Source organism: Schistocerca nitens, chromosome 1, assembly GCF_023898315.1.
Source record: "Schistocerca nitens isolate TAMUIC-IGC-003100 chromosome 1, iqSchNite1.1, whole genome shotgun sequence".
NCBI lineage: Eukaryota > Metazoa > Arthropoda > Insecta > Orthoptera > Acrididae > Schistocerca > Schistocerca nitens.
The window spans coordinates 661,242,249-661,255,012 of record NC_064614.1 but is presented as its reverse complement, the minus strand read 5'-3'; positions in this window follow the sequence as shown (position 1 = coordinate 661,255,012).

The window sequence follows — 12,764 nt, the reverse complement described above, 5'->3', positions numbered from 1 at the left end:
ATTACTAGGTACCTTAGACCTGGACTGCTTGTGCCATTGGTCTGTAAATGTAATCATTTCATGTACTCCATATGCACTGTTGCAACAATAAATCCTGAGTGAACTGAAAACCTCTAAAAGGGTGACAGATTTTTTTCTGGCAGTGTATATTACTTAGAACTTTAAGAGAAAACAAAAGAAGTAATAGAATGCAGAGAAACTTACTTTCGATTCACTTGTTCACCCGGAGCATAAGACATGTGGGTCTTAACATACAACTCATGACCTAAGGAATTTTCAAACATAACTTGGCCAGGTGACTTTGGAGGGTTTATAGTTTCACCAGCAGTAACATCTGCAAAATAATAGAGTTGCTAACCCTATAGTCAGACATGGCATTCACTATTTCCAGAATAACATATAATTTAACTTTAACAACTTTCGTAGCTCTAATAGGTCTCTATAATTCTTTAGTATAAAAATTTAAGACAGGTTTGTTCTAAGAACGATATATGAACAACCTAATATAATATGTAACTCAGTTTTTGAATGTGTCTGTACTTCTGGAAATTACTTTCCTTTTTTTGAAAAGTTATATCAAAGTTAGGCTTGAAAATGGATAAAAAAATTTCCACTAATTCAGTACTGAAAGTATTCAATATTTATCTGACTGTAACTCCTTTTATGGATAACATTCTGCACTCTGGTCAAAATGTTGTTTTACAGGAATGATTAGTAATTGCAGTCAGTATCAGAATTTTCTGAAATACACTTGTCCATATTTGTCTGTGCTGATGTGGATATCCACAGTAATAGTTACCTTGCAGATAAAATGATGTACAGTTGTGGATATCCACAAGTTATCTGTGGGTATCAGCCATAATTGTTGTTTGGTTAAAGATTAATGGACAATATCAATCTTATTACATGCTTTTCCTAAAATTTTGTTGGCTGTGTGCAATAAATCAGCACTGCAAGCCTGATGTAACGTTATCTGAAAACCTGAAGTCTGTGGGGATTCTTGGAATGTTAACAGGATACACATAAAATGGAAGCCTATTTCCATTATTAGCTTTTGGCTACAAGCACTTTAGTTGCACCTGAGGTACCTGCACCTAGTGACTATGTATCGCCACAACATTATATTTTCATGCAGTTTGTGAAGTAAGTTCTGGCTGATGCTACATGAATGAGTTTGGCAGTCATGTAAGGAAAGGCTGACAGATCACAAGGCTTTGCTGCGCCAGCCCATTTGATTGTTCACAGCTAGCGACAATTCTCCGCAGTGTGCCTACCCATTTGATTGTTCACTACCAGAGGTCTACTTTTTTATGAAACATGAACTGCTGTGAGACAGTTCATTAAAGTTAACAATTAAATTTCTTTCCTTATTTCAGAGGATGGAGCACCACTACATAAGTTACACTGTTCCGTGCCCTGTGGAAGGGTATTGCATTATTAACAACTGGTGATACTAAAGAGGGCAACATGTTATTCTTCCTGGTTTTGCACACTTTTAAATGTGCATTCTATTTCCATCCTACAAGCAGCTACCTTACAGCAACTTAATGTTTCTTTTGCAGTAACAGAGCTAAATTGCACAACTTTGAAAAGCTACCACAATATGATAACTAGGCAAAATTCTTTAGAATTTTCTTTTCATAATCTCACACCAATTTGTTAATCATAGATATCATAAATAATGTTTGGTAAAAATTGGTGAATATATCAACATTTGTGTTAAGTATATTTACAAGTATATGATGCAACACTTGTAACATGTTCATACAATTTGTCATTGTGGTAACTGATTTATATGTGATAAACCAATTATGTGGCCAACATTTAACAATATGCAACATATGACAACTTGTGCCAGAACTTCATTTTACTTCCCATTTATAATGCACATCCCTTACTTAAATGTCCATAAATAACAAAGTACAAATATTATAGATTGAAAAATGTTGAAATATGCACTAAGAGCAAATGCACTATATTTGCAGATAAATAATAATTGACTTGTAAATTTGATCTCAGTGTTAGCCCTGGCTCCTTTGTTCCTCTATGAACTATTGAAAAGATTTTGTCCAGGGTCGTTTAAATGACAAGTTGCTGGGACATTATGTTGCTTTCAACCAATTTGTTCTTTGTTTGCATGTTCTGGAAACACAGTTTATCATCACATATTTGACATAATAAACATTGTGCAACTTGCTTGAGCCATACAAAGAACATAATCAACAAGGGAGCAACACATACCAAACACAATAGATGCTAAACGCACTCCGATGCACTTGGTGCCAGAAATTTGTGTATATATTAAAACCCAGCCTCCACTACTTTCTGGAACAGGATATAGTCCAAATTAGTATAAACATGATTGTCTTAATTCACACTGTTTTTCAGATTTAGTTTACATACTGTTTTCTGAAAATCATTATTTACATGAAGATTTGTATGCCTAATGTTTAATAACAGAGACTGCATCTTTTGACACTGAAAAATAGTTACTTCCTGTTATTTGCATGAAATTGACTTCATTATTGATAATAAAATTAGAAAAATTACAAATGAAGACAAAAATTTTGTTTGCATCATAAATGAAGCATAACAATTTTATGTATACTCTAAATTTATTTTTAGATTGTTTAAGTTGACAGTTGTGGTTACTAATTTTCATGGCACAAGATCAATATTATGAAATGGATATAAAATAATGAAATATATTATCAGAAAAATAGGCTTCGATAATCAGGTATTTTCAGAGATATCTTCAGATGAGAAAAATATAATTTAAGTAAGAAAATTTCAGTTAACATGTGAAAGTTTCAAGGAGGCTAGTACATTACACACAGAAAAATTTGCAAAAATTATGTCAGCATGCTATTATTTGATGATGATGGTTGGTTTGGGCGGTGCCCAACTGCACGGTTATCAGCGCCTGTACAAAGTCCTCATCTTTACACAGTCCAATCTCACCATGTTCACAAATGATGATGATGATGATGATGATGAAATGATGAGGACAACACAAACACCCAGTCCCCTGGGAGAGAAAATCCCCAACACATCAGGAAACAAACCCGGGACCCCGTGATCCAGAGCCAGCAACGTAGCCATTAGACCATCAGCTGAATGTATCAAGAATATGGCAAGCCATTTTCTATTAAAATATTGTTTTCTAAATCATGAGAACCTTTCTGAAATGTTAAAAATCAGGTACAAAATTCACTCACACTGAATGGCTTTCTACATAAATAAGAAATAAATACTTTTGTGTCACAGTTACATAAAAAAAAGAGTATTAATGTTGTAAGAATGGGAGAATGTAAATACTTCTGTGCTAAAGAAGACCACTCATTGGAAAACAAAAGCTTTGAGTTACTGGGAAAAAAATGCTAATGCACACACACACACACACACACACACACACACACACACACACACACACAACTGTCATTCAAATTATCCACCCTTAATTTGCATCAAAGCCGAGTGCAGACTTCTCCAGAGAAAAAATCAGGCTGGGCATAACCTTTTTGTCAGAGCAGTGGCAACTGAAATTGCTTTCCAAAACTGTAATATCTGTTGATGCTGACAAGGAATGTGTGGAGATGTAGGTAAAAGTCTTGTGGATGCAGAATCCTTTTTTCTTATCTGCACAGACCTCTACACATAGCTAATCAAGGAGAATGGCACAAGTCTTTGTTGTATGTGTTGGAGAACTAACTGTCACACACAGTTTATAGGGATTTATAATAGTTACAATTGTTTTATGTGAGGGCTCTGCCACAGAGAGTCAGTGTTAAAATCTTCACTGAGTATCACTGTTTTCAAAGAAATGTTGAGTTTATCTAGAGCAAGGCCAAGTTGTTTGGAAAAAAGCACTTATATTCGCATTAGGAGGTCTGTACACACATAAAATCTTTACAACTTAAGACTTTGTACCTTTAAAATTATACTAGATATTAACAAATTATTTTCAACATGTGGTAAGATTACTCATAAAGTTTTGTTTCCTCATTCACAGTCTTCAATGCGTGCAGCTTTAGTGGCATGGATAATGTCTGGTCAGAATTTCATTCCTCTCCATATATGACTGGAGATCTCCATGGTGATATGTTCAAATGCATTGCAAAAGCATGCCTTCCTCCTGTAGGTCACTACCCTTGCTTCAGAACACTATATCCTTTGCAATACCCCACAGGAAGATGTCTAATGGTGTGAGGTCAGAGAATCATTGCAGTCATCCAATTGGACTATCTGGTCCAATCCACCTATCCAGAAACTTTTCATATAGAAACTGACAGACATTTAGGGTCCAGTGGGGTGGTGCCCAGTCCTGCAGGAATATGTCATCATGTTGCAGGTGTTCCAATTGTGGCACATGAAACTCTTGTAACATGTCCAGATACACACTACTGCTTACTGCTGTACTACTGCTTACTGCTGTAAAGGAACGGACCAATGATGCAACTGTGCATCATTCCACACCAAACATTGTCCTTGGGACTGTCTCTTTCAATTTCATGTGTAACATGAGGATGCTATGAACCCTGTAACATTATGATGATTCAGTTTGTCAGATACATGAAACATTGCTTCAATCTTGCCTAGCATATCCACTACAAATTGTTTGTGCCAAGATTGGTCTATAGGTTTTAATGCCTGAAGAAGCTGCATCTTGTAGAGATAGAGATACAGCCGTAACCTCATGCAAGACAATGTGCACTGTTGATCATCTCATTTCCAACTCTCTGGCCGCCGCACATATCAATTTTGTGACTCCTTGCAATGCATGCTGTACCTTATCCCACATTACCACCTGAAACAAATGGGTGACCTGTCCCTTTTTATGGATAATGCTATCTGTCTCCATAAATGATGTTAGCTAAGCCTTTATAGTCAGTCGGGACTGTGGATGCCCTCCATATTATGTAAAAAAGTTTTGTTGCACTTGGATATCAGATACTGTCTGTATGAACCAGACCAAACTCTGAGCTTTCTCCCGTGGCATCAACATTTTCTCAGGTGTTCAAGTTCAATTTTGTGCCAAAATTTGATAACCTGGAAGGTATAAAAAAAACTTCATGAGTTATCTTATCACATGCTGAAAACCATTTCTTAATATCTAGTACAGTTTTAAAGTTATTAAAGTCTTAAGTTGTAAAGATAATTTATGGGCACACTGTTGCTTATTCTCCCACTAACTCAATAGCTGAGGCTTCAAAATCTCTTTCACAGCATAATTCGTATACTGAGGCAACACTATTATAATCCTTTTTTTACATGTAACTAAATACAAGTTCCTCCATGTTGTGATTCTGTTCTATAGCAACAGACTGTTTTATAACCAAGTTTGCAAAAACATAAAACTGAAACTCCCCTCCATTCCCTCGTGAGAAGTGTGTTTTTTTCATCACTGTTCTTTGTTAATGACTGCACATTCTCGTGTGCAATCTTTAGTGTGTGTTAACATTTTAGTTCTGTATCACATTTTTTGTGACACAAACTGCTTTCCAGAAAATATTTATTATTCACTCTTTTTGTAAGAATTAGAATCTTTGTTTGTGATAAAATTGCCCAGAGTATATTGTGACTCCTTTAGCTCAAGTTTACTTAACTACAGATTTCTTTTGTCAAGAACTGTTTACTCCTGTAACTTACATGATGGCCATATGTGGATCTATGTAACATGCTTACTTTTACTAAGCCCACATAAAGAAATTTCCTGCACATTCCATTTATCTCTCTGTTCGTTTTTCCTATAACTTATTTACTCATGACGAAGGAGGTAGGTTGTATCTGTGTGCTTGATTTACAACAGCTACAGTTGTGTTACTTAATTTGAATAACACACTTTCAAGAACTGTGATGAGTTCACTACCCTTATCTGTCGCAACATCTTTTGCACTTGCAAAATTCTGTCATAGTCTTTGCAGTCCAGTTTTTCATGTCATTTTACAATAGAGTTTGTCACATCTTACCAGCTCCTGGTTTTATAACAACCAGCATACTTAAGTGTTTTTGCGTTTCTGCCACCTTTTCCACCACATAACAACCATGACCATCAGCAAAAATCAGAACTTTCTGTTGTTCTTTTTTGCAGACTTTAAGTTGGTCACTGTTTTTCAAATGGCATTTCATTGATTAGCATTTGAAGATGCTAAATTTTACAGTGCTCAGCTTCTGCTGTTTATCATTATTTACAGGTCTCAGACATTTCTGAACAGCATTTTTTTGCAGAATCACATTGGGCATTAAACATATTTGACACACTTGCTTTGATTTTCCAAGGTATTTGCTGTAGTCCATCCTTGCCTTTGTTTGTTTTGTGTACGCCACTGGTAGCTGATATTTTTTGAAGTTTAGGTGAAGGCTCTGTTTTTTTTTTTTTTTTTTTTTTTTTTTTTTTTTTTTTTTAAAGTTAAAATGAGGTGGAAGTTGGTCCATTGTTTACACTTGGCTGTTACTGTACTTCAGTTTGCCACAGTCCAATTTTTTTCACTTGACTTTGATCTTGTGATAACTTCATCAGAGTTTCTTTCATTAATTTCACAGCAATATTTTCAAGGTCCAACTACGATACTTTTTTTGCATTGACTGCATAGCAATAACATTTCCCAGGTTGAACCACAATACTTTTTTTCACTGACTGCATAGACTAATTTTTTGTGTTTTCCACATGACTCAATTTTCATATAGTTTTTTCACCACCACTTCTTGTGGTACCTTCAAACCATTTACCTGAAGTTTCTCTCTGCTCTGTTCCTCGATAGTAAAATCAGAAGTCCTGATTTGAATTCAGATTGGTGATTTTCTTCTTTTTTAATTTGTCTTCTTCACTGCTCTTCTGATAATCCAGCTACATCCCATTTGATATTGTTTTAACTTCTCTTTGAAATCTACTAATCTGTCTTTAGATATTGACAGCTTGCAATGTATTGTCTCTAAATAAAAATTAGTACAAGTGTTTCATTTTCTAATGTTCATATTATTGTCAGTTTAGTCATACTTCATGGACACAGTGTGAGCATAAGGGATTTTAATGCAAGAGGAGGGAAGAAACCAAAGAATGAATCTTTAGTGAGAAATTTTAAGTATGATACCATAACTGACAAGAGGTTATACATTAATGGAATTTGAAATGTTTCCCTGAGAATATTCTTCACAAAGAAAAGAAATAGAAAATGCACTTACAAGGAACCCCTTGTGTGCAAAGTCACAAAAGGCCAATGATTACAGCATTTGATGCTCCATATTTTATCTACCATGCGACCATAATATTGGCTGCTAGTGACAACAGGGGGTGGGACTGGAGGTATCCACTGGTGAACACAGCATGAGGCTATGAAGCATAGTTGAACTGCTTAGTCAATGAGTAACTCACAACAGAACTACAGCGCTGGTTGTGTTGGTACAAAGCAGAGCAATGGTACTGATAACAAAGCAAACATTTCTTTATATCTACAACAACAGTTGTGGAAGTTGACATTTTGTTGGAAAGCACCCAAGGAATTTTGCAGAGTGAAAAAGAAGTGACAGATGAAATATTAGCATTTCTGCCAGATGGGTCAGTGAAATGTGCAGTGTTGTGTATGCTCGAATGTGCGGATAATGCACATGAAAAGTACAGCGATGACAATATGTCCTTAACAAGTGAAAGTTACACTGAAACAGATATTAAACAATAGAGTTCATCATTCTTGTTGGACACGAAGCCACAAATCCCATCTCAAGGAAGCATAGTAAAGCACAATCATTGTCCAAGGAAAGGATACTAAACATAATTATGTACACAGAAAATCATCTGCAGTATAATAAAAAAAAAATATGATCAGATCTTGAATAAGTCCACAGCAATATGACCATGTTGTGCACAAGAAAACTGTGGACATTGTAGGGAGGACAAGGTGCACGTGTTACAAACACTGGTGTTTGTGCATTTCAAGGATGCTCAATATAATTTACAGCGTTGTCTATGATAGTAGCCTGCCATTTTATGCACATCAAATTGTGCTCAGTGTAAGTACCCGTGATTTCAAGGGAAGCAGTGGATGGTTGCATAACTTCAAACAGTGCTACAGTATTGGAAGACAATTTCAAACAACGTGTCAACCGGCCGATGCATAAAAACTGTGGAATCAGCCCAAAATTTTTTAAATGAGATAAACAAACATATCCCATCATTCAGTAAGGAATTTGTGTTCAACTCTGACCAATCAGAATTTGAAGAGGAAATGCATGTTAAAGAAACCCTGGAAATAAGAGGTACCAAGAGAATTGTATCAAGATAAACTAATATCAATGCCTTAATGAATTCGTACACAATTAAGTCAACTGTTAATCTGGGTGGTAACTTGGCTGAAAAGTTTTTTATTGTGCTGCAAGAGGGTGGAGGTGCTCCGCCCTATAAGATTCCTTCTCATGTGTGTGATCTTGCAAGAGCAGTAGGGAATATTAACACCACAGCAAGTAAGAGTGGGAAAATGATGAAAGAGAACTACAACTATTGCATGAGCACTGCTTTTGGCCAACAGCTGGTCAAAATAACTGGCTTTTGCTTGATTCGTAGACTGCATATAAAAATCATACTCCTTTAGAGTAAAATAACCCTTCTGAAAAGTGTGTGACATTGAAATTGTTACCACCTGGAACAACTAGATGATTTCAGTGCCTGGATGTTTGTTTTTTCTTCAGCTACACCTTAACACATAGCCAATTCTGCAATAAGCTCCATAACAATCTGTTTCACATTCACTTGCATGCCATCACATTTCATCAGTTATCATCACCCCATTACACCAATAATATGATACTATATGCATTCTTTAAGAGTGAATACCTAGCTGAATGTCCTGTACACTTTGTAACTCCCAAGGAGTTCACTTTCAATCTTAATGGTGTGAACCTTCATGATCACTATAATGCATAATTTTTCATTAGGTGTTTATGGAGCAAGTTAATGGTTTGTTTTAAACATTTCTTGAATCTTAATGATGTCCATTTTGTTAAGTGTAACACATAAATCCCATAGAAGACTGATCTCTACATGTTCCGGACATTCATTTTCTGTTGCTCTCCTGATGCACATGATGAGTCACTAGTAGCCAGTATTTTTCCTGTCATAACTGTTAACACAACACTTTTACATGACTCTTACTAAAGACCGAACTTGCAACCTCTCACTCAAGGGGTTCCTTGTTAGCAATGACCAAACGGTACTACAAATGTGATTGACTATATTTTATCAAATGATAAAGAAAGAAACAGTACAGAATGCGACAATCATAGCCTATCATACACTCATAACATTTTAGAGTAAAAACAGATGACTGAAAAGAAAGCAAATCTCACTATGAAGTTAAACATATATGTAAATTATAAGATTTATTTAAAATACGTAGGCACCCATGGTATTCAAAGTTAAATTAAACAACAAGTTCAACACAATTATCTATGTTGTTGTGGTATTTAATCTTAAGACTGGTTTGATACTGCTCTCCACACTATTCAGTCCTGTGAAAGTCCTTTCAGCTCTGCATAATACTGCACCAACCAACTTTTGAACCAGCTTACTGCATTCAAACTTTGGTATCCTTCTACAGTTGTCACCCTAAAAACTTCCTTCCATTATTGAGTAGACTGTTCCTTAATGCCTCCGGAATTGTCTAGTCAACCGGTCTCTTCATTTAGTCAAGTTGTGCCACAAATTTCTTTTTTTTTTTCTCAATTTCATTAAGTATCTACTTATTAGTTATTCAATCTATCCATCTAATCTCCTACATTTATTTTTTTATTTTTATTTATTAGTCCTGAGACTCTAGGATTGTTTAGTGTACAAAAGATATTGGACCATTCATTAATTACAATACACATTCCTTGATTTTTTCTTTTCTTTTCTGACATCATTTTAAGAAAAGATAAAATTATGCAAAATTCTATACATTTTTTAGAAACAGTCTTAATCAGTGAGGCAGTTTTGTTTTTCTAGGTATTCCCTTACTGTACTGAAGCAGTGCATGACAAGTAATCCTTCACAATTGATTTGGACTTGTGTAAGTCCATTATTATTTTTGTGGATTTGGATAGTGCATTGTCCAATTTGATGCCAGGGTGGAGTATGCCTTTCTGTAATAGTGCTGTGTTTGTCTGTTGTACATGTAGATCATTTATTTGTCTTGTGTGGTAGCTATGTACAGATTCATTACAGGTGATGCTTGGACTGTCACTGTTTAGTTTTTCTTTTATAATAATTACCTTTTCAAGTATATAAATACATGGAAGTAGTAGTATTTTATTTTTTCCAAATAGTGGCTTGCATGCTGATCTTTGATCTAACCCTCCATTAATCTAATAATATTTTTCTGCAATCTAACTGATTTCTGACTAGCTCCACAATTTCCCCCAAACACTACACCATATTTGAATATTGCTACTTCATGTAATTAAGCTGCTGGTGTCATCTGCAAATTGATATAGCTTACTGTCTTTACTGCTTATATGTAAATCATGTATGTTGTGTAGGTACATAGTGTAAAACCCCCCAGATATTGTAAAGTTAAAATTCATTCAAAATAAAAATGAAATAGCGATCAACCATAACCATCACTGAAGACATTAATTACGAATGCACAGTAAGGTGCAGACAAATGAACAAAAAACATCATTCATTTTTCTTTGTACGGTACATGATTTTTGTTTCTCTCTCTCATGTGGAGAAGGATAACTCAAAGTATGACATGCTAGGAGTGTTATGTATTATATGTGATTCTGAATAAGAGAAGACTTAACAACAGTATTAAATATTTTTATTGAAGTGATGTGGAGCCAAGTTGGGAGGATTTTCTTCATTTTTTGAGATGCACTGGTGTTCTTGGAGTCAGCTGCCTGCATCTACAATCGAAATGTAAGAGATGAAGTCCAAATAGCACAATTTCGTATATGCAGAACATTTACTTATAATGCAGTTATACTCTACTTTAATTTTTTCCATTTAAACTTTTTTTTATTTGTTTATTGTAACACAACTGGCGACCTAATTGCCACGACTAAAGGGCACCAGTTGTAAGTTTAACCACTGTTATAGTAAGAAATTTCTATGATATTGTTATTAGTCATAAAAACTAGTTGTCTGTATCTTCTATTTGCATGAATCACAACAGGGAGCAAGTAAAGCAAAAATGCAAAAATTGAAGAGAGAATTTTGGAAAGAAATAAGAATCGGACACAGGTTATATAAAATTTTCCATAGTAAGCTGTTTTGTTCGGTGCAGCAAAGATAGGATGGCTACGCAAGTTGCTTGCATGGTTATGCTTGGTAGCACCACTTTTGATGTAGATGGAAACCTTTTGCTCATTATTTCCTTCCTTGAATTTTATTGTGGAAAATTTACAGGAATTTTTCAGTGTGTTACGCATTGTGAGTAGAACATAAAGGATTGCAACACAATAGTTTGTGTATCATAATGACGTAAAAAGGCTTTGACATCATGTAAATTACAATTATCAAATGAAATAATTAGCAAATGATATTTTACTATGTGTTTTGTGAAATTTTTATTTTTTGCATATTCATACAACATGGCAGAAAAATATATGTCCATTGTTGATAGCAACAGTGAAAACACAATCAGCCAAGATGGCGTAGAATTGTGTGGTCAAACAACTGAAGTTCAGGTGCCGTGCATGCCTCCTGCACGAAGTTTAAGCAGGTCAGAGACGAGTGTCGCAGGTGTGACAAATGATAGTGACACTCCACAGCAGAATAACCTTGATGACACAATGTTTACAACTGATGAGACAATATCACACATCTCCCAGAGTGATATACAGCTCATGAAGGAAACACTGAAAAGTGATACAAATTTGAATCTTGACAACACGCTACAAACACCACTTGTTCACAACACAAACATTAATTTGGAAAGTGCAGCTGACAGCAACCACAGTAGTACAACTGATGTACTGCTAAGGCAGTTATTATCCAACATAAACATGAAATTAGATAGTCTCAACACAAATTTCCGCGATATGAAGCAAGATATGAATACCAAAATTGATAATGTGACACAAGACATGAACATGGTAAAACAGCAACAAAACACTGTTACACAAGATCTAAATACAATGAAACAAGAACAAAAACAAGTATTAGCCGGCTGGGGTGGCCGAGCAGCGCTAGGCGCTACAGTCTGGAACCGCGTGACTGCTACGGTCGCAGGTTCGAATCCTGCCTCGGGCATGGATGTGTGTGATGTCCTTAGGCTAGTTAGGTTTAAGTAGTTATAAGTTCTAGGGGACTGATGACCTTAGAAGTTAAGTCCTATAGTGCTCAGAGCCATTTGAACCATTTTGAAAAGCAAGTATTCAAGGATTTGCAATACATGATCTCACAGAAATTCAATGACTTATCCAAAAATTTTTGCACTGAAATCAACAAAAAATTGAATGATATGAAAAAACAAGTAAAGCATGAAATACTTTCTGAAGTTAACAGTAACATTACATAGTTAAAACAGAAGATTGATTCTTTCAATGACCATCATGATCTAGTAGAGCAACAGATAAAGAAAATCACATACGTGAATGCAATTATTGAAGCCACAAAAAATCAGTTGTGTTTAACAGTAAAAAAGGTAACCACTGTCATTAACAAACTAAACAAAGGCTGTGAATGTCTACCTCTAGCTGCAGAAGTGCTTACTTTGAGGGTAGCAACTTTAGAAGTTGACTCTGCATGTGCTAAGAAGTAGAGAGAGAAGATAGATGAAAATCTAAGT